Source organism: Delphinapterus leucas, chromosome 7, assembly GCF_059928025.1.
Source record: "Delphinapterus leucas isolate spDelLeu-1000000601 "Yukka" chromosome 7, BTC_Dleu_Yukka2, whole genome shotgun sequence".
Classification (NCBI taxonomy): Eukaryota; Metazoa; Chordata; class Mammalia; order Artiodactyla; family Monodontidae; genus Delphinapterus; species Delphinapterus leucas.
In genome coordinates this window covers 2,772,400-2,797,861 of record NC_143135.1, presented here as the reverse complement: position 1 = coordinate 2,797,861, position 25,462 = coordinate 2,772,400, and the positions used below count along the sequence as shown (strand labels likewise).

At 50.6% G+C, this 25,462-nt stretch overlaps 1 protein-coding gene across 1 annotated transcript in view; it reads right to left on the bottom strand.

The window, feature by feature from the left end:
* Positions 1-25,462, bottom strand: part of LOC111183624 (SH3 and multiple ankyrin repeat domains protein 2) — a 276,054-nt gene that overhangs the window by 236,078 nt on the left and 14,514 nt on the right. Inside the window, exon 2 of the mRNA XM_089914214.1 lies at positions 15,183-15,283. The gene's annotated coding sequence lies outside the window, so the exon portion shown is untranslated. The remainder of the gene's footprint in view (positions 1-15,182; positions 15,284-25,462) is intronic.

The window sequence follows — 25,462 nt, the reverse complement described above, 5'->3', positions numbered from 1 at the left end:
CCATTTCTCCAGGATGTGGGTCAAAAAGGATCTTGCTGTGATTTATGTCAGAGTGTTCTGCCTATGTTTTCCTCTAAGAGTTTTCTAGTGTCTGGCCTTACATTTAGGTCTTTCTTTTTTTTTTTAATTATTTATTTATTTGGCTGTGTTGGGTCTTTGTTGCTGCACGCGGGCCTTCTCTAGTTGCGGTGAGCGGGGCTACTCTTTGCTGCGGTACGCAGGTTTCTCATTGCTGTGGCTTCTCTTGTTGCGGAGCACGGGCTCTGGGCGCACGGGCTTCAGTAGTTGTGGCACGCGGGCTCTAGAGCGCAAGCTCAGTAGTTGTGGCGCACGGGCTTAGTTGCTCCGCGGCATGTGGGATCTTCCCGGACCAGAGCTCGAACCCGTGTCCCCTGCATTGGCAGGCGGATTCTTAACCACTGCGCCACCAGGGAAGTCCCACATTTAGGTCTTTAATCCATTTTGAGTTTATTTTTGTGTGTGGTGTTAGGGAGTGTTCTAATTTCAAAGTTTTACATGTAGCAGACCAGTTTTCCCAGCACCACTTATTGAAGAGGCTGTCTTTTCTCCATTGTTAAAAAAAAAAAAGTAAATCAACTAAAATCTCGGGATTCCATGAGGTGAAAAGTAATAAACACACAGATTAAATGGGAAAACCAGGAGTCCAGAGATATAATCAATACCAAATAAAGATAATCTGAATATGCTTAAAAAAAACCACACAGATTTTTCTTCCTAAACACAGGCAGGCAGTTTTGTTTTCTTGTTTGTTTGTCCGTTTTTTAAGACTGTTATTTTTTTTTTTAGCAGTTTTAGGTTCACAGCAAAATTGAAGGGAAGGTACAGAGACTCCCATGTACCTCCTGCCCCGACACATCCCCCACTGCCAACATCCCCACCAGAGTGATCCATTTTCCTACAACTGATGAACCTATATTGACACATCACCGTCACCCAGAGTTCACAGTTTAAATTAGGGTTCACTCTCGGTGTTGTACATTCTGTGGGTCTTGACAGGCATATAATGACATGTATCCACCACTGCAGAATCATGAAGAGCATTTCCACTCTGCCATAATAACCCTCTGCGCTTCACCTATTCATCCCTCCCCACACCCACACCCCTGGCAACCAAATGATGTTTTCACTGGCTCCATAGTTTTACCTTTTCCAGAATTTCATATAGTTGGAACCATACAGCGTGCAGCCTTTTCAGCCTGGCTTCTTTCACATAGTCATGTGCATTGAAGGTTCCTCCATGTCTTTTCATGGCTGATAGCTCGTTTCTTTTCAGTGCTATTATTATATTATTCAATATTCTATCACCCGGATGGACCACAGTTTATTTATCCATCCACCTACTGAAGGGCATCTCGTGGCTTCCAATTTTTGGCAATCATAAATAAAGTTCTAGAAACATCCGTGTGTAGGTTTTTGTGTGGACACAAGTTTTCAACTCCTTTGGGTAAATACCAAGGAATGAAGCTGCTGGGTCACATGGTAAGAGTGTGTGTCGTTTTGTAAGAAACCACTAAACTGGCTTCCAAAGTGGCTGCAGCATTTTGCATCCCCACCAGCAGCAACGAGAGTTTCTGTTGTTCCACATCCTCTCCAGTATCCGACGTTAATGTTCCGGATTCTGGCCCTTCTGCAAGGTGTGTTGTGGTACTCAGGGTTTTTTGTTTTTGTTTTTTAGCCATTTGTAATATTGAAATAAAATTCACCATTTAAAGGGTACAATTCAGTGGTTTTTAGCTATGCTGTACAAACATCACCAGTATCTAATTCCAGGCCATTTTTGTCATCCCAAATGGAAACCCCATGCCAATCAGGGGTCACTCCCCCTTCCTTCCTCCTCCAAATAGCACCGACCCCCCCAGCCAGTCCTGCCCCTGGCCACCACGAGTCCAATTTCTGTTTCTGTGGATTTGCCCATTCACTGCACTTCATATGAATGGAATCACACAATGTGTGACCTTTTATGTCTGGCTTCTTTGACTTGGCATAACGTTTTAGAGGTTCGTCCATGTTGTAGCGTGTGTCCGGGCTTTATTCCTTTTCACGGGTGAATAATATTCCCTCGTATGGATGGGCCACATGTGTTTATCCATTCATCTGTTGATGGCCATCTGGGCTCTTTACACGTTGGAGCTATTGTAAATAACACTGCTGTGAGCAGTCACATGTGTCCGTGTCTCTTCCAGATTCCATGAGGTGAAACACAAGCAGGCAGTTTTGTTTTCTTGTTTGTTTGTCCATTTTTTAAGACTTTTTTTTTTTTTTTTAGCAGTTTTAGGTTCACCCTCGGAGACATATGTAGACATATGTGAACACGTGTTCATGTCTCTTGGGTACGTGCCCAGGAGTGGAACTGTTGGGTCACATGGCAGCTCTCTGTTTAACTCTTTGAGGACCCGCGGCCTCTTCTCTGCAGTGGGTGGCCATGTTTTCATCAGTGTCACCGGCGTGGCTAGAACAGTCACTCTTTCGACAGTTGTCGTTCTGTCTTCAAGCTCCTTACCCCTGTACTTATCCAGGATCACCCCTATTCTACCAATAAGGAAACAGAGACATAAAGAGAGAGAAAAACCTCCTAAACCAGAGAGCTAAGACACGGTAGAACCGAGATGTGACCTTGGACCCTCTCTCCGAACCACTGCTGGCAGTAAAGGGTGAACACAGAGGGCCAGGGTTGTCCAAACCCTTGCTGGGCTCCTGGGAGGGCACCTCTGAGTCCTTGGAATGTCCTCCTAAGAAGAGTGATTTTGTTTATAGGCTGCCCTGAGCCACATCAGGTCATTTACACTGAGAACGTGATTTATGGTAGGGGGGCCTTGGCCTTGACCTCTGGGGGGGCTGGAGACTAAGGTCAGCCTGTAGGTGGTCAGCCACGCCTATGTGAGCCCCTGGACTCCGGGCTGCAAGGCGTGTCCCTAATTGGCAGTAGTAGCTCACGTGTGTCATCACACAAGGTTTCTGGAAGAATCAAGTGCTGTTTGTAAGTCTCCAGTGGGACAGGCCAGCTGGGAGCTGGTGCCTGGTCTCTCCTGGACCCTGGCCCACGAGCCTTTACAACAGCTGAATGTCATCTGTATCCTTTCCAACAAAGTGTAACTATAATACTGATAGCTTGGGCTTCCCTGGTGGCGCAGTGGTTGAGAGTCCGCCTGCCGATGCAGGGGACACGGGTTCGTGCCCCGGCCCGGGAAGATCCCACATGCCGCAGAGCGGCTGGGCCCGTGAGCCATGGCCGCTGAGCCTGCGCGTCCGGAGCCTGTGCTCCGCAACGGGAGAGGCCACAACAGAGGGAGGCCCGCGTACAGCAAAAAAAAAAATCCTGATAGCTTGGCTGAGTCCTGTGAGTCCTTCTAGAGAATCACTGAACGTGTGGATGGTCTGGGCAGCCCTGAACATCCGGTCCTATACGTGGCTGTAGTTCTAGGGAGAAGAGTTACATGGGAGGGGTGGGGAGACTGACAGCTGGATTAATTTACCAGCACGTAAGTTTTATTAAAGTACAGTTGAAAAACTAGAAAAATGTAAACCCAAACAAGAATCACATACCGCATAGAGGAAATCTGGAGATCATTTGCTCCCAGGGTTACCAGAGGACCAGGGCAAGCGACCCGGCTCGAAAGCACGACTCCCGGCCGGAACTGGCTGCAGGGACAACCCCCCAGGCAGGTAACCAGATCCGACGCGCTTCCCGTCTGCGCTGCCCAGAACAGCTGCCAACCCCCGGGTAAGGTGAGCCTGTGCTGGGCAGGGACCCGCGTTCCCCATGGACAAGTTCTCGGGTGACAGACTCCCCACGTGAAGACGCAGGACAAGCTACCGCCCGGGACTCCTGAGACAGGTGTGCGTCACATACAGGCGCTGGGCATCTGGGCCCTACCAGCTACCCCTGCACCTTTAGGGGAAGCAGGATTCCTGAAGGCAGGCCCCACCCAGGTCTCACCTGGACCACCTCAGCCTAGGCCTGATCAGAGACACAGAAGAGAGGCCAGGGGCGTGCTTCCAAACTAGTTCTCTCTACCTGGACACCGCCTACAGTGGCTGCCGTGGAGCCACCCAGAGCCAGTCTTGGGGAAGGGATGCAGATGCCACAGAAACACCATCTCCCCGAAAAGGGAAGCCTCCTCCACTGTTGGTGGGAATGTAAGTTAGTGCAGCCATTGGGGAGAACAGCATGGAGGTTCCTCAAAAACTAAGAATAGAATTACCATGTGACCCAGCAATCCCACTTCTGGGCATATTTCCAGAGAAAATCATACTTCAAAAAGAGTCACGTAGCCCAGTGCTCATCGCAGCTCTATTTACAATAGCCAGGACATGGAAGCAACCTAAACGCTCATCAATGGATGAGTGGATAAAGAAGATGTGGCACATATATGCAATGGAATATTAGTCATAAAAAAGAACGAAATCATGCCATTTGCGGCAACATGGATGGACCTAGAGATTATCATACTAAGTGAAGGAAGTCAGGCAGAGAAAGACAAAAACCATATGATGTCACTTATATGTGGAACCTAAAATATGACACAGATGAACTTGTCTATAGAAGAGAAACAGACTCACAGACATAGAAAACAGACTTGTGGTTCCCAAGGGGGAGGGGGTGGGGGAAGGATGGACTGAGAGGTTGGGATTAGCAGATGCGAACTATTATATAAAGGATGGATAAACAAGGTCCTACTGTATAACACAGGGAACTATATTTAATATCCTGTGATAAACCACAATGGAAAAGAATATGAAAAAGAATATATATATGTATGTGCATAACTGAATCACTTTGCTGTACAGCAGAAACTAACACAACATATAAATCAACTCTACTTGAATAAAATTTTTAAGAAAAGAAACACCATCTCCCCATGGCGTGTCCAGGGATGCAGACAGGGATGCCAGGCAGAGGAATGGGCGCCGGGGCGTTCGGGGCGTGTGACGCAGTCCCTCTCAGGACAGAGCAAGTGATGTTGGCCTGACATGTGTATCAGACCTGGGCCCTCTCACACCTGTCTGTTGGGATTAAGTTTAAGGAGGCCCAAGTTGCCCAAAGGGGGACGAGGAGCCTCTGGATTACCTCTGAATCCCACAAGGTGGAATGTTTCAGAAAGGGGCAGGGCTGCCAAGGCTTCCCACCCTCCACCGACCATGCTGCCCCCGAGGTGTATGTCGCGCGTTAGCGTGTTGGTGGCGGGGAGTGGTAGAGTCTGCAGGGTCACTTGGAGGGCAGGGGTGTCCACGGGGCCATGTCCACAGTCATTTTCCGTGGCTGCTGCAGACAAGACAGGCCCAGGGAGAGCTGCCCTTGGGCTGCGGCTGCAGAAGAAGGGCCCCAATCAGCACAAGGGGCCCGTGGACCAGCCTCGTACCCCATCCTTGGGATCCCGTATCCGATTTCTGATGCCGTGTGCCCCAAGTCTGTGTGGGGACCTCAGTGTTTTCTGAAGCAATCGCTCCGTGAACACACGAGGGAAAAATAATAAACGAACTCCGCAAACCAGCTCGAGGGCCCCCTGCGCTGTCAGGCGTTTGTGCTACCACAGTACGGGGGCGGAGTGAGGGGCATAAATGCAAAATTTTCTGTGTTTTCCTTAACAAGCTGGTTCACAGATCTCCCCGCGCCCCCTGCCAACTGATGACAGCTTCGGAAGGCGACACAGCACACAGCCGTGCTCACGACAAACCCCCGATGGGCCTGCTCTACATTCCAGCGTCCTGGCGGCTGGCATTTCCTCCATGCGTTGGATTAAATATTACTTTGAATCCATTTCGTGACTGTGAAACAGCTCTGATTAGCGGAACCGCTCCCTCTAAAAACATCCAGGGAGAATTAGCACTGGAAGGCGACTGTGTACCTGCCATCCAGGTGGAAGGAATAAATATAAAAGATGAACAGAAGCGTAAATATTTAGAGAACATGGGAACCAGCACCCCTTCCCTTCATCCCTGACTGCGCTCTTGACAGACAGGTAAATTGCACTATTTTTCCCATCCATGGCTATGGAACCACAGCAAAATTACAGACATCGGCTTGCTACGTAGGCAGACAGGTGATAATTCATAATATAATAAAAATGCCAACGGTAAAAAAGAAAAAGGGACAATTTGCATCCAACCAAACACCTTGAATTTTATTTCCAACAGTCTGCGATAGGAACGCCTCATACACCAGAAAGTTGACGTGTTTGTCTTGGTGAATTACAAGGAAAGGTGAAGTCAGCAAGTTGGTGACTCCCTGCAGTTGTAAAGCCATGTGGCAGCTGTTCCTTCCAGCAGAACCGGGCGACTGGCCAGCATCAGCCCCCACATGAGACCCTCTCTGCCAGGTGTACCCCTCCTGGTCGATACAATAGCCATGAGCTCTGGACACCAGGTTCCTAATCGGGTTCCCTCAACACGGCCCCTTTGGGATCAGTCTCATAAAACCATCCCCTGGTGAAAGCGTGGTTAACACCCAGTGTCACCACCCTAGAAAATTCCTGGTTTGGCTACACGATTTGTTTCATTTGAAACACATACATACATATTTATTTTCACATTACGATCACTTTACCTACAGTCACTCTCACCCAGCTCCTTCTTACCAGGAAGCCGTCTCTACGAGCCTCGGTATATTCGGCCCTACATTGAGACCAGATCCTAACTCATTCCATCCAGCTATCTCCACCCACTTGGCCCGGGCTCAGTGGACGGGAGAGACCCAGGCTTCTGCCGAGAGAACCCAGGACACACCCAGCCTGCTCCACCCAGGGAAGCCACATTCCACACCCGGATGCGGGCAAGTCCTGCTGCAAAGAGCTGGTTCAGCAGCCTCAGGGCTGCAGATAAAACTGTCTCGGGGAACAGAGACACCAGCTCGTGAGAACATGGAATTCAGTGCCTGTTCCTCCCGTTTCCTGGGATCCTCGGACACGCGACCACGTCCAACTCAGACCCTTGGGCCAGGGCGGGAGCCCCGCTGACCTGACGGCCGGTCCACTGCTCAGGGCCATGGTTTAGGGGGGATCACGGGGAATGCTGCAACCCGAGAAGCTTCCCTACCCCAAGGAAGCTCCCCGAGGCTTCATCAGGCCAAGTCGTCTCCTTCCGACCCCCTGGCGCCCAACCTTGGACTCAGTGCGACACACTAACGTCATCAATTTTTTGTTTTTAAACACTTTGGCGAAGATGTAATTCACACGCCATACAACTCATCCATTGGAGGGCACGATACCGTGGGTTCTCCTATAACCATTAAGTTGGGTAGAGCATCACCTCTATCCATATTAAAACAACTTTCATTACCTCAGAAAGAAACCCGCAATTCTCAGCCATCCCCTCCCAACCCCTCACCCCCACCACCTTTGGCAACCGCTCATGAGTTCCTGTTTCTATAGATTTGCCTGCTTGGGGCATTTCACATAAAATGCAACCACACAGTCATTCAATTCTCTTTCTTTCTTCTCTTTGAATTCTCTTCTGCAAAAAGCCTTGCCCTTGGCCAAAGTTACCTCTGACCATGGTTCCTTAAGTCCTACGTCTGAATCTACGAGACAGCAACACACCTGAACCCCCCAGCTTACTGTCCACCTCGAAAATGTTGTTGTCATGTCCTCAGCTTTCACTGAGGTCAAACGGTTTTTGAAATCTATTTGGGTTTTTCTTTTTTTTTGGCAAAACCACAACTGAAAACACTGTGTGAAAACATTCCTCCTAGGCTCGAGTGCTAAGAAAAATCTGCCTCCAGAGGAACTAATTTAATATCAGACAAGAGAACGCTGTTATTCCATCTTTCCCTTTTCTCCCTGGCTGCCAGGAAGCTCAGAGATAAATACCACACGTGGCTGCAAAAATGTGCTCTCAGCCCACGGGTTGGTCGTAGCCTAAAATGATTAAAGCAGAGTTTTACCCATGGGGCCTGCAGCAGAATCATTTGGTTATCAGGCAAACGAGGCAGATTCCTACTGAATTGGATTTCCTTTGGAGGAGGCCTTAGAATCTGCAATTTCAACAAGATGCCCAAGAAATCTTGTTCCTCAGGCCAGGCTCTAAAGTCAAAGCAAAATGACATGGCCCTTTTGTTAGGACTGAGACGACCCATTTGGGGAAACAAACCCAGTTCTTGCTATTCCTCGATCGTCCTCACCCTTGAGGGGGAGCGTCGGTGAGCAGCCCAGGTGCTGTTTGCAGGGCCTGACACATGCCGCATGAAGGGGCTCTTACTGCCGAGATGATGACACGGTCCTTGGCTGAGCTACTCGGAAGGATCTACGGGATGGGCCCAATGACCACCACCCCTTTCCCTAGACTCACGGCCTCCACCTCATTCCTCAGAGCAACCCAGCAGCTCCTGTCAACACTCCGGTCCGCCTGGACCCGTGCGCCCTCCTCAACATCACACACCCCGCCCGGGGCTCTGGAAGCCCGAGGACGTTCCTGTACCAGCTTTTGTGGTCCCACTGCTCACCGACCCTGACACTGGGAGATGCTTCCCCGCACCACCTGCCTCGTTGGGTAACCAGGTCTAAAGCGGTGGGAGAGGGCGGAGGGAGAGGAGTGGGTAACCCAGGGCCACCGAGCTTATCCCTCCAATGGCACCGAGATGCCCGAGGGTGCAGCTGCATGCTGCCCTGCACAGGGGCCTGCAGTGGGTCACAAAGAACATGCAAAGGTGGAGACAGGGGAGCCCCCCGGGAGGTGGGGTCTCCCGACAGCCGAGGGGACGGGCACCAGGAAGGGTGGTGCACAGAGCAGAGGCGGGAACCTAGAGGCTGGGACGGGACCGTCGGGCACGGGGAATGCACCCAAGGACAGTGTGGAACCGTGTGCTGCCCCTCGGGCCTCGCTCCCTCTGCCCTGATGAGAGGTGAAGATACTGGGGCAGCCGGAGCAGAATTTACCCACCCAGAAAGGCCATAGGCAGGAGGCGTGTGGGATGGCCTCCAGGTGCCCACCTTTACCTCCAGGCCTAGGAAGAAGGCTGAAGCACTCAAGGTGTACATTCGTGCAGGGAAACTCTGAATGTGTGAAATACTCGGGGCACTTCCATGGGGGCCCAGCAACGTGCAGCCGGCGTGGGGACGCCGGCCAGCACGTCCCCAGCCCGGCTGAGAGGGGAGATGCTCGCGGCCCGCAGGAAGCAGCTTGCAGGAGCTGCGTTCAGAGCAGGCTACACCTCTCCTGGCGGCTTATCTGGGGGCACGTCCTGCAGACAGTGACAGGGTGAGGGCAGTCCTGCCTACGCCAGCTCCAAGGCCCCTCCCCAAGGTTTCAGCTGGGCCGCGGTGACCTGGGGAAAGGCCGTCACGTCTTCCCGCGGTGACCGGCCTGCCATCAAGGTAACCCCGGCGGAAACCTGAGCCCCGGCCACACGCGAGGCCCACACTTCTCCTCCTTCTCACCGAAAAGTGACCCTGTTCCCCAACCAAATCCAGATCCACATGCTGTATGAGCGTCCCGGGGCTGCCATAACAAAGTGTCACACGCCGGGCAGCTCAGAGCAACACAAATGTATTCTCTCCCCATCCTGGAGGCCGAAAGTCTGGAATCAGGTTCACTGGACTGAAACCTGGGCGTCGCAGGCCTAGTGCCCTCCGGAGGCTCCAGGGGAGGGCCCTTCCTGCCTCTTCTGGCTTCCAGGGCTCCAGGTGTCCTGGGGCTCTTGGCTGCATCACCCCAGTCCCTGCCTTTGTCATCACGGGGTCTCCTCTGTGTTCACATCTCCCTCTGTCTCCCTCTTGTAAAGGCTCCTTGATGGTGTTAGGGGCCCAACTAGATCATCCAGGGTAACGCCCCATCTCAGGACCCTTAACTTGATCACATCTGCAAGCTGTACTGTACACGGTGACACATGTGGTCCTGGGATGAGGACTTGATACCTTTAGGGCCATTTCCAACGGCCCCACACAGCGACCCTTCGCTCCTCCTGGAGATTCCTGGGTCCCTCTGGGGAGATAACAGTGATTGAGGGCCACCTCCTTCACACAAGCTCAGAGAGGTACCATCACCCTCGCCTGGGCCTACACAGGGACTGCCCCGGGGAGGGGACAGTCACCTGCTCCCCATTTACTGACTGCATACCAGACCCAGGTTGGGGCTCTGGGTGGAGAGCAAGGCTACTGTGGTTCTGTCCCGCAGACGACACGCAGACGGGGAGAGCAGACGCCCCGCCCTTTGGAGCCAGACATCTGGAGACAGTGGCCCCCATTCGATGTCCACACCCCTCGCCTACCATCACTCCCCGGCTCACTGCAATCTGAGATGTGGGGGGCTGCGGGGGACCCCTCTGGAAGCAGCGTCCATGCGGTTTGTACAGCATCGCCCCCACTTCGTGGTGAAGCTGCTGGACATGCCCGGGGCCCACGACCTCTTACGTACACAGCTAATCCCTCCCGTAATGCCCTGGGCGACACCGGCCCGGGCCTCCCTCTGGCTGCCTGGACCTAACAGCCCCCAAGGCCCAGATCCAAGCCCAAGGAAGCCCATTGCCTACATCTCTGGAATTCCCTATCAAAGGGGAAGTAGGATGAACAGCATAAGCGGCAGCCCATAGGGTCCTGACTTGGTCCATCATAAGCCTTCCTCTGGGCGGGGGGGGTCACTGGTTAGGGGCAGTCCCTAAACGCCACATCAACCTGCTCCCAGGAGGAAGGAGCCCCCTGTCCGGAGCCCACCTCCTACGCAGATGTCACAAGAAGAAGCCACACAACTTAACCAAGACATAGAGGCCTTCAGACCAGGAGGACGCCACGGGCCTGCAGGCTGAGCGCTCACGGCCCCGGGGTTGTGGACGGAGAGCATCTCTCAGCATCTGATCTGCTTGTCAGCGCTGGATGCGCCGAGATCACTTAGAACAGGGGTCAGCAAACTCTGTGTAAAGGGCCAGCCTGTAGATATTCTCAGCTCTGAGATCACACGGCCTCTGTCACAGCCACTCAGCTCGGCCTCTGTAGCATGAAAGCAGCCAGAGATAATACAAGAAGGAACGAGCATGGCTGCGTGACAATAAAACTTTACTTACAAAAGGCAACCCACGGAGTGGGAGGAAAGATTTGCAAATCACATATGTGGCAAGGGATAAAAATCCAGAATATATAAAGAGCTTCTACAATTGAATAACAAAAATCAAGCAACCCAATTCAAAAATGGACAGAGGCCTTGAATAGACATTTCTCCAAAGAAGACATACAAATGGCCAAGAAGGACATGAAAAGATGCTCAGCATGACTGATCACTGCGGAAATGAAAACCAAAACTGCAGCGAGATACTACTTCACAGCCACTAGCATGACTACCATCAAAAAGACAGGAAAAACTCATTGGTGAGGATGTGGAGAAACTGGAACCCTTGGCATTGCTGGTGGGAGTGCAAAATGATGCAGCCACTGTGGAAAACAGTATGGTGACTCCTCAAAAAGTTACATGTACAATTACCATGTGACACAGCAATTCCACTTCTGGGTATATCCCCCAAAGAACTGTTTTTTTTTTTTTGCAGTACGCGGGCCTCTCACTGTTGTGGCCTCTCCTGTTGCGGAGCACAGGCTCCGGACGCACAGGCTCAGCGGCCATGGCTCACGGGCCCAGCCGCTCTGCGGCATGTGGGATCTTCCCGGACCGGGGCATGAACCCGTGTCCGCTGCATCGGCAGGCGGACTCTCAACCACTGCGCCACCAGGGAAGCCCAAGAACTGGTATTTTTACACCCATTTCCGGAGCAGCATTAATCACAACAGTCGAAGGTGGAAAGAAACAACCTAAATGTCTGTTGACAGTCAATGGATACACAAAGTTTGATCTCCATACACTGGAAGATTATTTGACCTTAAAAAAGAAGAAAATTCTGACAGAGGCTACAACATGGATGAACCTTCAGGGTAGTATGTTCAGAGAAAAAAGTCAGACCCAAGAGGACAAATCCTGTAGGATTCCACTCATCGGAGGCCCGCAGAGTCATCAAATCCATAGAGACAGAAAGTAGGATGCTGGGGCCAGGGGTGGGGGACGGGAGGGGGAGCGAGTGTTGAATGGGGCCAGGGTGTCAGCTTGGGAAGATGGGAGGTTCCGGAGGTGGAAGATGTGATGGTTGCACAACGATGTGAATGTACTTAATGCCCCTGAGCCGTCCACTCAGAAACGGTTAAGATGGTAAAAATTTATGCCACGTGTATTTTATCACAATTTAAAAAAACTGGATTTACAAAAACAGATGACGGTAGGATTTGGTCCGTGAGCCATAGTCTGCCAAGCCCTGATTTAGGACCACACACTAGGCACCCAGTTTTGGAGAGAATTACTTGAATCTCATCACCGAAGACAGAGTCTTCACCCAAACCTGTTGGATGTGTCACGTCACTGCCAGGAAAGTCACCTGGAACCTCAGAAATCCTCTGGCACCCTAGGGGGGGGGGTGTGTGATTATACCCACAAGTGGAAAAAGTAATTTGAGGCAGTAATAAAGACCACTTCACAAAAACTGAATCTTTGAATTCATTCCATCCGTGATTCATTGAATCACGGGTGAGAATACACAACACTGTACCTTAATTCTGTTACTCTGAAGTGGAACCCTTCTGCCACTCGTCACGTGACATCTGGCTACTCACTAAATTACCACGCAAGGGTAACGTCCCATTTTTTCTGAGTGGCAGCAGGAGCGGATCACTCCGAAAGGTCTGAAACCCAGAATCCACACGGGTTTATTAAGTGATGAATGTTTCACCTGTAAGGTGATGCTTCAGCCAGGGCAGGGGGGCGGTGAGGCGCCCACACAGGGGGCATCCGTGATGAATGGAGGCCCCAGGACACCCGGAGGCCGCTGAGGGGCAGGACTGCTTTGTGGGACACCTGAGGATGCAGGAGAAGCAGCTGAGAGGGAGATGAAGAGTCCAGATGAACCTGAGGTTGATGGAGAATTCTGCCTCAGCTACGCCCACACCCAGGACGCAGCACCTCCTGGGCTCAAGAAGATCCAAGCCCGAGAGATGGAAACCTTCCCCGTCCACAGCACAAGGGCCACCATCCTTCCTCCAGCCAAGAGACCTAATCTCCCAATGAACACCTGGTCCCCTGGCCTGGAGACAGCCCGCTGTGTGGGCGAAAAGCGCCCTGGCCGGCAAACCAAGATTACAACACGTCCATCCTGGCCTGAAAGGGCCGTCCGGTCCAGCTTGAAAAACCTCTTCTCTTTCCCCTTGTACATCAATGACCATGGTCACAGGGACAGATCCTGAAATCAAATGCTCCCACTGCTTGGGGCCAATGGTAAGTATAACAGTTCTCTAAGAAGAGGCTGGAGGCCCAGCCCGGGCAGCACCCTACCTCAGATGCCGGAATGGTGACAAGCAAACGCTCAGATCCAATGGTCAAGTGTCCTTTCTCAGGAAGAAACCTGGAGGAGGTCAGAGGGCCTTGGTGCAAACCCAGGCTCAGAGAGGTTCGACCTCGTCATGAGCCAACAAGCCCCCCATCCGGCCTGAGGCGGATGACCCACAAATGCAGAAACACGCTGCACGGGGGCTTAGTGCTCTGCCACCAGCTGCCACCATAATGAATGATATGTAAGTCCCAAGTCCCGAACCCAAGGACGTCAAAGGCAGGCCTTATGGACAACGCTGTATGTACGGTTCAGCCTAGTGCGGGACCGTCCCTCAAACCTGGACACCCTCCTTCTCTGAGGCTGCTCTGCCTCTAGAAGAAAGGGCTGCCACATCCTCCACTAGAGTCACGCATCTCGTGTGCATCCATCTGTCACCTCTCCACTGAGCCACAGTGAGTGAGCAGGTACCGTGGGGTTCAGAGCCAGGGGGTTCCCGACGAGGGGCCAGCATCCAGCATCGGGGAGGAACAGAGGACAAGGGGACTGTAGGCTCTGCCCACTCAGCAGAGACAGCGGGGGCTGGTCCTCCATGGGGCCCCATCACCACCGCTAGCCAGGTGAGTGCCCGTGTATGCCCGGGGGAGGGCAAGAGGAGAGGCCAGAGAAGCTCAGAGCACTTGGAGGGAATCATGACCACACGGAAAGGCTTCAACAAGGACAGTGAGAGCGTCTGAACTGGATTTCAGGCAGGACTGCAGAGCTGGGAAGCTGGGGGTAGGAAACCAGTTAGGAGGCAACCCCCAAAAGCAGTGGAGACCAGGACCAGGGCAGGGGCAGTGGCTCCGACATTCCGCTCCTGCCCGCTGTATTTGTAAGTCCGGGACATGCACTCTCAATGCATGGAAGGTGAGACGGATCTTAGTGTTTTTAAGTAGGAGGCACAGATATACAAGCAGAACATGAACAGATATATAGCCTTTCCATAGTATTAAAATTTCACTGGGGTGGACAATTTGGAAAAACGGTCCAAAATGTCTCCATGGATAGGCAATGATATTTTTTTATAAAGCCTGAGAAACAGTGTCCAACGGGGAGTAGACCTCACAGACCTGCCTTTCTGGTCCCCAGTACGCGGAGCCAGGCTGGGCGGCCGGGTGTCGCACCAGAAAGAGCCCAGGCTGTGCACAGCCAGGGCTGGATGGAGCCTCTCAGGACCAAGTAGTCCATGAGCAGTGTGTCTAACTGCTGGGAGCCTGTCCCCTCACCTGAGAATGGCAATCATTTCCCTTTCTTCATGAGGTCAGTCATGGTAAAAGCCCAGCCTTTAGGCAACATTCAGCAAATGCCAAGTTTAAGCACATATTACAGATGAAACGATGCCAGTGGAGTACATATAACAAGCTCTGGGCACCAGACTCTGAGCACAGGGCATATCTCGGCTCTGCGGAACCACAGACTGTGGGCTTCCCTCCATGGTCCCTGTGCCGGACACAGACAGGTGTCCCCTGATCCAAGCAAAAATGGAGGTGGGGCACCTGTAACACTTCCCCCATCATCCATTCTCAGCCACATTGGCTGAGTCCAGCCTGGACATCTCAGAGCACAGACAAGGAGCCAGACCTGGAGCCTCAGCCACAGTCCCAATAATTCCCCCAAGGTCACATTAGCCAGGCACCAAGGGGCAGGCTTGTCCCCCCAGCGCCAAGGGCAACTCCACCCACCCTCTCCCCACCCTGACACAAGCACCTGGGCCCTGACTGCGAGAAACTGGCCATCCTCTGGCCGCAGTGCCAAAGGGATGAGGCGAACCACACCATGGCAATGGAGATAGGCTCGCAGATGACAAGGACAAGAAGAAGATGTTCTAACTCACCAGAGGTGCTGTCAGACTGGGCCCCGCAGAAAGGTCTCTTGGAACAGGAACCGTCTGCACTCCAGTGGGTCAAGGCATGGAGACAGGAGAGATTTCCAGAGCTGCAAGAGACAACCAGGTCATGGTCCGATAGCGCACGGGTCCCCATCAGCCCGTGGCCTGTTAGGAACCGGGCTGCACAGCAGGAAGTGAGCGGCAGGCAAGCGAGTGAAGCTTCACCTGTATTTACAGCCACCCCCCATCGCTCACATTACTGCCTGAACCATCACCCCCACCCACCCACCCGTGGAAAAACTGTCTGATACGAAGCCAGTCCCTGGTGCCAGAAAGGTTGGGGACCGCTGAGATGGAGGCCCCAAGAGGCAGAGGTTAAAACTTCAAGTGCATCCTGATATGTCTGAGCTGAAAACCAGGGGCTGCACTTCTGCTTCCGGAAAGATGGAGTAGACGCACTTTTCCCTACTCCTCCCAAGAAGAGCCACGAAAAACCCAGTATGTCGTACAGGAAACAAACATAAGATTCTGAGAGGTAGAGAGAAGGCAGCATGGGCCGGGACCAGGGACCCAGGGAACAGCACGGTGGTCGGTTCTCCGGGCTGGAGAACCTCATATCCCAGACTGGGAGATAAGAAGTCAGAAACCCAGAAACACCAGTAGAAGCAGAAAAAAAAGCCGCAGCGGATGACTATTCTCTCCAGCCAAAACGCCAGGAAAATGGCAGATGAAAAGGACTACGTTTAGATAATAACTGCTCTACTCCACCCAGATATCACAGGAAAACTGTGGCCTCCACCCTGACTCACAGCAGCAGAGGCCAAGGTGGGAGCCTGGGCTTCTCCTTGTGCGGCTGCCGTGAGGCACCCAAACCTCCACTGGGGGGGATCAAATAAACTGAGGTGCAGAGCTGGGACTTTCTTCCCTACCGAGCTGTAACAAATCATCCTCTGGTTCCATTCGGGGAGCCTGGATTTCCACACGCCTCCCTCACACCCCCACCTCACCCCGCTGGACTGGGGTCAGAAGAGGGCTAATGGAGAGTCAGGACTTTCCCCATCACCAGCAAGAATGAGGCCACCCCCCATCATGGTATCAGTGGAGACCACGTGGGGAGCAGGTCCCCTCCCCCACCAGCAATAACAGGAGCCTCCCCACTTGGGTATCAATAGAGGTCAACTGAGGAAGCTGGACATCTACCTCCATCTGGCAGGAACACTTCCCTTGTGAGAGTGATGTCAAAACAAGCCAGCTAAAACAGAAGAATTCCATGAAATGTTTAAAGAACAAACATCAATTCTACACAGTATCTTCCACAAAATAGAATCCAATCCATTTTGCGGAACAAATATGACCCTGATACTAAAACCATATAAAGAGAGTACAAAAAAGAAAACCACAGGTGAATATCTCTCATAAATATAGACATAAAAAATCCTTAATAAAATATTATCAAATAGAATTAAGCATTATGTGAAAAGAATTATATATCATGACAAGTAGAGTTTATTTCTGGAATGCTAGGCTGGTTCAATATTTTTTTTAAAAATCAATTTATAGGGACTTCCCTGGTGGTCCAGTGGTTAAGAATCTGCCTTCCAATGCAGGGGACGCAGGTTCAATCCCTGGTCGGGGAACTAAGATCCCACGTGCCGCGGGGCAACTAAGCCCGCGTGCTGCAACTACTGGGCCTGTGCACTCTAGAGCCCGTGTGCCGCAACAAAAGACCCCACATGCCACAACGAAGATCCCGTGTGCCGCAAATAAGACACGATGCAGCCACATACGTACATACATAAACATTTTTAAAATAAATTAAAAAATAAAAATAAATGTATGTAATACACTATACCAACAGGCTAAAGAAGGAAAATCACACGGTCATAGCAATCAACGCAGAGAAAGTATTTGACAAAATTCAACATCCATCTGTGACAACATCTCTCCCAAAAATAGGAAGAGGGGAAATTCTTCAACTTGATCAAGAGCATTTGCAAAACTTCATCTCATCAGCTAACATTATTCCAAACAGGGAAAGACTAAATGCTTTCCTTTTGTGATGAGGAACACGGCAAGGATGTCCGCTCTCATCATTCTCATTCAACATAGGGGTAGACGTTCTAGCTAGCACAAAAGGCAAGAAAAGGAAATGAAAAGCATACAGATTGGGAAGATAGGAATAAAACTGTCCCCATTTGTAGATGACGTGATTGTAGAAAATCCCAAGGAATCGCCAAAACAACACCTCCTAGAAATAATACATGAGTTGTGAACAAGGTCACAAGATGCATGATTGACATATAAAAGTCAACTGTATCCCCACATACTAGCAATGAGCATGTGGCCACCAAAATTTATAATCCAATACCATTTACAACTGCTCAAAAAATAAAATACTTAGATGTGAATCTAACAAAACACGTACAAGACTTGTACACTGAAGTCTACACGAATCGGTGAAAGAAATCAAAAAATATCTAAAGAAGTGGAGAGACATACCCTGATCGTGGAACACAGTCAAGATGTCAACTCTTCCCAAATTGGGAAGAGTTGGGTGGGACACAATCCCAGCAAGATTTTTTTTTGTGTATATAGACAATATTATTCTGAAATTTACATGGGAAAACAAAGGAACCAGAATAACTAAAACGAATTTGGAAAAGAATAAAGTGAGGGCAATCAGTTTACGCAATGTCAAGACATACACGGCCAGAGTAATCAAGGCTGTGTGGTTATGGAGGACAGATAGGGACACAGATCAACAGAACTCAACAGAGAGCCCAGAAACAGACCCACACAAATACACCCAGCTGATTTTTCTTTATAACTTTATTTATATTTGTATTTATTTATTTTTGGCAGCCTTGGGTCTTCGCTGCTGCCCGCGTGCTTTCTCTAGTTGCAGCAAGCGGGGGCTACTCTTCTTTGCAGTGCGCGGGCTTCTCTTGTTGCAGAGCACGGGCTCTAGGTGCATGGGCTTCAGTAGTTGTGGCTTGCAGGCTCAGTAGTTCTGACTCACGGGCTCTAGAGCACAGGCTCAGTAGTTGCAGCGTACGGGCTTAGTTGCTCCGCAGCATGTGGGATCTTCCCGGACCAGGGATTGAACCCGTGTCCCCTGCATTGACAGGTGGGCTCTTAACCCCTGCACCACCAGGGACGTCCCCCAATTGATTTTTGACAAAGGCATAAAAGCAACTCAATGGAGGAAGGATGGCCCCCTTCAACAAAGGGCGTTGGAGCAACTGGACATTGATAGACAAAATAACAGCCATCAGCGTGAGCCTTACACAATGACCCAGCAATCCCTCTCCTCGGCATATATCCATACAAAACTCTAATTTGAAAAGATACATGCACCCCAATGTTTACTGCAGCATTATTTACAATAGCCAGGACATGTCCATCAACAGACGAATGGATAAAGATATGGTACATATATACAATGGAATATTACTCAGCCATAAAAAAGAATGAAATAATGCCATTTGCAGCAACATGCATGGACCTAGAGATTATCTTACTAAGTGAAGTAACTCAATTATCTTACTAAGTGAAGTAAGTCAAAGACAAATACCATATGATATTGCTTACATATGGAATCTAAAATATGACACAAATGAACATATCTACGAAACAGAAACAGACTCACAGACATAGAAAACAAACTATGGTTACCAAAGGGGGAAGGGGTGGGGGAAGAGATAAATTAGGAGTTTAGGATTAACAGATACAGTACTATATACAAAATAGATAAACAACGAAGGCATACTGTATAATGCAGAGAACTGTATTCAATGTTTTGTAATAACCTATAATGGAAAAGGATCTGAAAAAGAATAGATAAATATCTATATATGTATAACTAAATCACTTTGCTGTATACCTGAAACTAACAGAACATTGTAAATCAACCATAGTTCAATTTTTAAAAAATCAACTCAAAACGGATCATGGACTTAAATGTAAAATGTAAAACTTTGGAAAAAAACTTCTCGCAGGAGAAAATCTTCAGGATCTAGGGTTAGGAGTGCCAAAAGGATGTCAAAAGCACAATCCACACACAGAAAAAAAATCAATAAATTGGATCTCATCAAAATTAAAACCTTTTGTTCTGTGAAGAAGAAGATAAAAATACAAATCACAGACTGGGAGAAAATGTTTGCAAACCACACGTCTAACAGAGGACTAGTGTTCAGAATATAAAAAACTCTCAAAACTTAACAGGATAAAAACCAAACCATCCAATTAAAACAGGGACAAAAGACATGCAGACATTTTACAAAGGGGGATAGCGAGATGACAAAAGAGCACATGAAAAGATGTTCAAAACATCATTAGCCATAATGCCTTTTAAAGTGCAATGAAACATCAAGAAATTATAAATCTTTTAATTAAATGCTTCTTCAGTGTATCTTAAAAAAAAAAACAAAACACATCATTAGCCACTAAAGCAATGCAAATTAAAACCTCAGGGACATACCCCCACACCAGAGTGGCTAAAGTAGAAAACAGTAAAATTCTGTGAGCAAATGGGCAAACTCTCACATTACTGGTGGGAATACAAAATGGGACAGCCATTAGGAAAACCCTGTAGCTGTTTCTTAAAAATCTAAACATGCAACTACCATACGACCCAGAAATTGCACCCGTAGGCATTTATCCCAGAGAAATGAAGGCTCACGTTCACACAAAAACCTGAAAACTAATGTTTATAGCAGCTTTATTCGTAACAACCCCAAACTGCAAACAACCCAGGTGCCCCTCCAAGGGTGACGGGTTGGACAAACTGACGCATACACACCATGGAATCCTACCCTGCATAAGAAAGCAGGGACCACGGATACGCAACAATCTCTACGGAGTTTCGATGACAGAGAGAGAAGCCAACACCAGAAAGTCACTTACTGTGTGATTCCACTTCTGTATAAGTACTGAAATAACAAAATTATAGAGATGGAAGACAGATGAGCAGTTGCCAGGGGTTGAAAAGCAAGTGAAGTAGGAGGGAGTCTGTGGGGCTATAAAAGGGCAGCATGAGGGATCCGGGTGCGATGGAAACACTTGTACCTTGACCGTGTCACTGTCAATGTCCCTGTGCTGAGATGTTGTCCATTTAGTTCTGCAAGATACTAGTCATGGGGCAAACTGGGTAGAGGGTACAGGGCACAGCTCTGTATTATTTCTTAGAATTGCAATTATTTTAAAAATAGTTTCCGTTTATTTTAAAAAGTACCTTGTGGAAAATGAAACTAATGAAAAGAGGTTACAGAGAGTTGCCATGTGACCCAAGACGCATGATTCTACTCCGAGGCGTAGAGCTAAAACAGATAAAAACACATGTCCACACAAAACCCTGTATCCTAATCTTCATAGCAGCCCTCTTCCTAATAGCCAAACAGTGGAAGTAACCTAAATGTCCACCAACTGATGACTAGATAAATAAAATGCGGTCCATCCGTGCAATGGAATCTTATTCGGCCACAAAAAGACACGATGCACTGACACACGCTACCACGTGGACGAACCCTAAAAAGCACGATGCTATAAGTGAAAGAAGGCAGACACACAAGGACCTCACACATTGTACGGTTCCATTTACATAAACTGCTCCGAATAGGCACATCCACAGAGACAGAAAGCAGATGAGGGGTTGCCGGGGTCCGGGAAGAGGAGGGGGGATGGGGGGGCACTGCTAATGGGTACGGGGTTTGTTTTGGGGGGAACCAGAATGTCCCAAAATTGATGGTGGTGATGGCTGTACAATCCATGAATACACTAAAAATACACCGCCGTATACACTTTAAGTGTGTGGATCGCATGGTATGTGAAACATACCTCAAATTGTTGAAAAAAGCAAGCAGTGACTGGGTTCTAGGAAACTTTAAAAGCACCCACTTCAGAGCGATCCTCCCTGTCGCCCATGGAGAATCACTAAATTATTGAACTATTTAAAAATGTTAGCCGGCAGCGTTCTGCAGCTATTTTTAGCAGTGCCCATCCCATCATTCCTAAGGAGATGGAAATCGTAACTGTGAAGCATTCTGAAACAGCTCTGTAACCCCCAGGGTACGCCCCAGGCACAGAGTAGCACCCGTGTCCTGGGCGGGAAGTCAGGAGGCGCTGGCCTGTGCCCTGGACAGACCCGGCTGCCCCAGCCCCGCGGGCCCTTCTCTGGAAGACCAGGGCTCCCAGAATCAATCTGCCTGGTTCCAGCCCCGCTCTGCCATCACCCCCGACTGCGTGCCAGCTAATTCTGTGAAATGGGAATGCATGAAGACGCCACCTGGAGTCCTGAGGATTAACTGACCCACGCACAGGTGGCTCCCCTCCACGGGCACCCCAAAACAGAGGAAATGTCACCACCCCCCTCTCATCCAGAAAGGCAGCGGGAATGGCCCCATACTGCAGGTCCTCCCCTTAGCGAGGAACCTGATTCTGCCAAAGGTGAAACAGCTGTTCCAACAAAAACTGGTACAGGAATGTTCCTAGCAGCATCGTTCACAGCGGTCAAAAAGTGGAAACAGGGACGTCCCTGGGGGTCCAGTGGTAAGATTCCATGCTCCCAATGCAGGGGACACGGGTTTGATCCCTGGTCGGGAAACTAAGATCCAACGTAATAAAAAAAAAAAAAAAGTGGAAACAACCAAAGGTCCATCAACGGAAGAAAGGACTGACAAAATGCGCTCTATCCGTACAAGGCAGTATTATTCACCCATTAAAAGGGATGAAGCACTGACACAGGCTACAATGTGGACGAACCTTAAAAACATTCTGCTCAGTGAACGAAGCCGAGGGCAAAGGACCTCATGTCGTACGATCCACTTACATGAAATGTCCAGGGCAGGCAAATCCATAAAGACAGAAAGCAGACGGGTGGCTGCCAGGGGCTGGAAGGGACTGTCTGTGGGTTTCCTTTCGGGGTGATGAAAACTAGCCCTTTTTGTACTAAATGCCACTGAACTGTACAGTTTTCAATGGTTGACTTTACGCTCTGTGTATTTCACCTCAATAATAAAAAAGAGTCTCATTCTCGACAGCTCACGAGGGTTCAGAATCCACTTTACAGAGCGAGGGAGGAAAAAACCCTGAAAACGAGGCAAAATGCCAACACTGTCAGGAATGAGGAGAAAAGGGAAAACTCTCTGATCCTCGGCTTTTGTCACAGCAACCTTCCGCAGCCCTCGGGGAGCGGCGGGAACACGTACACCACCTCCCCACCGTGCTGTCTACACCACTGCTGAAGTCATCTGATCTACCCATTCTCCCGATGAGAAAACCGAGGCCGAGGTCCCACAGCAGCTGAGCGGCCCAGCCGGGACCAGAGCCAGGGCCCGGCTCCTCCATCCTGCCTCTTTCTGCCTCCGGGAAATCGCTCCTCACCAAAGCAGGACCCGGTGGGAAGTCCCCGTGGCCCTTGACCCCCACGTAAGGCTCTTAACTCTCCTCTGTCCCGGCTCCATTACCAGAGAGGGCAAAAGTGCAGGTGGAAGTGAGCTTAGTAACAGCTCTCGTGTAAAATTATTCAGAAACAAAGTTAAAATATTAATTACACCTGCCAGCTGAACCACAGAGCCCGTGACCCCTAAAAGCGTGAAACCCCAGCTGGCCCCTCCACTGGTGCCCGCGATGATGGGTGATGATAATGACCAGCAGCTGGGGGAGCCTAGCTGCAGGCGGGGCTGCACCAAACCCATACGGGGTGCGCGCCTCCCTGGACCTTCTGCCTGGGGACGTCCTCTCCCAATGACCCTAGACTTGGCCATCATGCTCGCTTCAAACAAACGGGCCAGGGCAAAGGGATGCATTCTCGCCGTTCTTGGGAGCCCTGCAAGTACTACCCAGTGACCAAGCCAGGCTGGCCCGTGGCGGGGTGAGAGATGGATGATGCAGTTACCCCCCGACCCCTGCCAACGACCAGCCCACCCGGGAGACGTGAGTGAGGCCTGCCCACCAGCTGACCACAGGTGAACTCAGGAATCATCGGAGTCCTACTCAAATGGTCCACTTTCCAAATTGCGAGGTAAATAAACCAGGGGTCGGCAAATTATTGGCCTGTGGGCCGAAGTCAGCCCACAGCTTGTTTCTCTAAATAACGTCTTATTGGGGCACAGCCATGCCCATTCACCTGACTGCTCTTGCTTTGTAGAGAGACTGTACAGCATAAAGCATGAAATATTTACTCTCTGGCCCTGAAATAAACAGTGGTCGTTTTACCCAAAGTTTTGGAGTGTTTTTTTCTGCAGGTTGTCAGCTGACACAAGCTCCATCTAATTGTTACTGATTAGGTGGGCGTTACCATCCCACACAGCTGAGGAGCAGGCAATGCCCGAGGCCACACAGGTGGTCCACGCAGGCGGCATCCGCAAAGCGGAACTGAACTCTGGTTTGTCCAACACCAAAGGCCCCGGGCTTTTCAGAAAGGGCTCTCAACTGGATGACTAACTTAATAAATATTCCACCCCGACCTCCCAGGTCCTCTCCTCCCTCTTCAATAAAAGATGGCAGGATAAAATTTCAAATGAACAAGAGCACATCCGTGTCAGGAGCATCATCTGAGAGCCAAGAAGGTCCACTCGAAACAGCACCTTCCGCCCGGCCCAGCCCAGCCACCTGGGGCTCCTGCGGGGCAGTGGGCGGGAGAGCGCCCCTCGCTGAGAAACCCTCCGTGGGAACTTTCCGGACACACCAGGGAGCGGAGGAGCCCAGGTGGGCCCCCAAGGCTACCGATGACCCCTGCAGGGGCAACAGGTACCCTGGAGGACTGCCGGGTCCCCCCCACCCCGTCATCCGGAGCCCCTACATAAACCAGGTGCACTTACAGCTGAGGCCAGAGGCTCTGCAGAGACCAGACGGGGCGGGAATCCACAGCGGGGCCTGAACAGGCTGTCCCAACAGGACAGGGGGAGCGAGTTGGCAGACTCCAACCTGTGCGTGACGCGGGTCCAATCTGAACAGAGCAAGTACACACAGGTGTTGCCAACAATGACGATGAGCGCAGCTCAGGGTACACCAAGGCCCATCAGAGTGAGATAGGCGGGGACCTGGGACCCTTGGCTGCAGGGCTGCCGTGCTTGCACCTGGACAAACGTCTCCTCCAGCTACAAAATACAAAGAAACTAGAAGGGACTAAAGATAACTACATGCGTGTGCAATTGGGGCATATTCTGGACAACAAGATACAAACAGACCAAAAAGCCCAACTGCCGCTTCTGAAGAGCAGGGACCAAAAGCAGGGTACTGCGCATGCCCCCTGCACACAGCACCACCACAAAGAGGTGGGCAAACCCCCTAAGCCACCCCTCCAGCTCGACCCCTAGACACACCCCTACCTGCCCCCCATATAAAGAACCAGCTTGCCTCCCCTCCCCGCGGCGAGTGAGCAAGCAGGGGGCCCAGTAAAGCCTTGCTTGAATTTCTTGTCTGGCCTTGGATGAATTTCTGTTGATTAAGGAGGCCAAGAACCCTGGTCGGTAACAACAGTCTGGACTTTATGTAGATGATCTCATTTAATGCTCAAAGCCACTGGAGAGGTGTTATTACCCCATTTTCAGGATGAGAAAACTGAGGCCCAGAGAGGCCAGCTGGCTCACCCAAGGACACACAGCAGTCACGTGGCAGAGCTCAGGCACCACCTACTTGGAGGACACACAAGCATGGACCAAGGGTTGTGCAAACACTCCCCAAAGCTGCAAAGATCCTGGGGCAAGAGCAGAGATGTAAAACAACTGCAGCCCTGCCCCATCCTGGCCAGCGCTATACTCCCCATCTGGCCAAAATCCTCCAGGCCAAACACCCCCGACTACGGCCTTGAAGGAGGATGCTCTGGAACACTGCACACGCTCATCCCCGCCAGGACAAAGGCACCGCCCAGGTTCAGAAGCACATTTGAGAAGCTGACCCCGCCTACCTCCTCCTCCCCCCTCCCAGAGGTCGGGGGAGGGGGCTATCCAAACTGAGTTACAGGGGCAGATTCCCTAGTAAGTGGTCAGTCAAGGCCACTGGGCACCAGGATGGACAGACACACGGGGAGAGAAGCTGGACAAAATCCTCACATCCCTCCAGCTCTGAGACTGGCCTGGTCAAAGCACAAAGGCACTTGCTGGGCTCAAAACCCCAGTCAATGCACCTCTCTGGGCCTCAGTTTCCCCTTCTGTAAAATGGACATAAAAATACTTCCCCCCAGGGATGGATTGTGAAGATGCCACGAGACCACAGGCATGAAAGTGCCTGGCACCGGTAGGCAATGAAACATATTCTGACAAAGTCTGGCGATAAAATGCAAATAA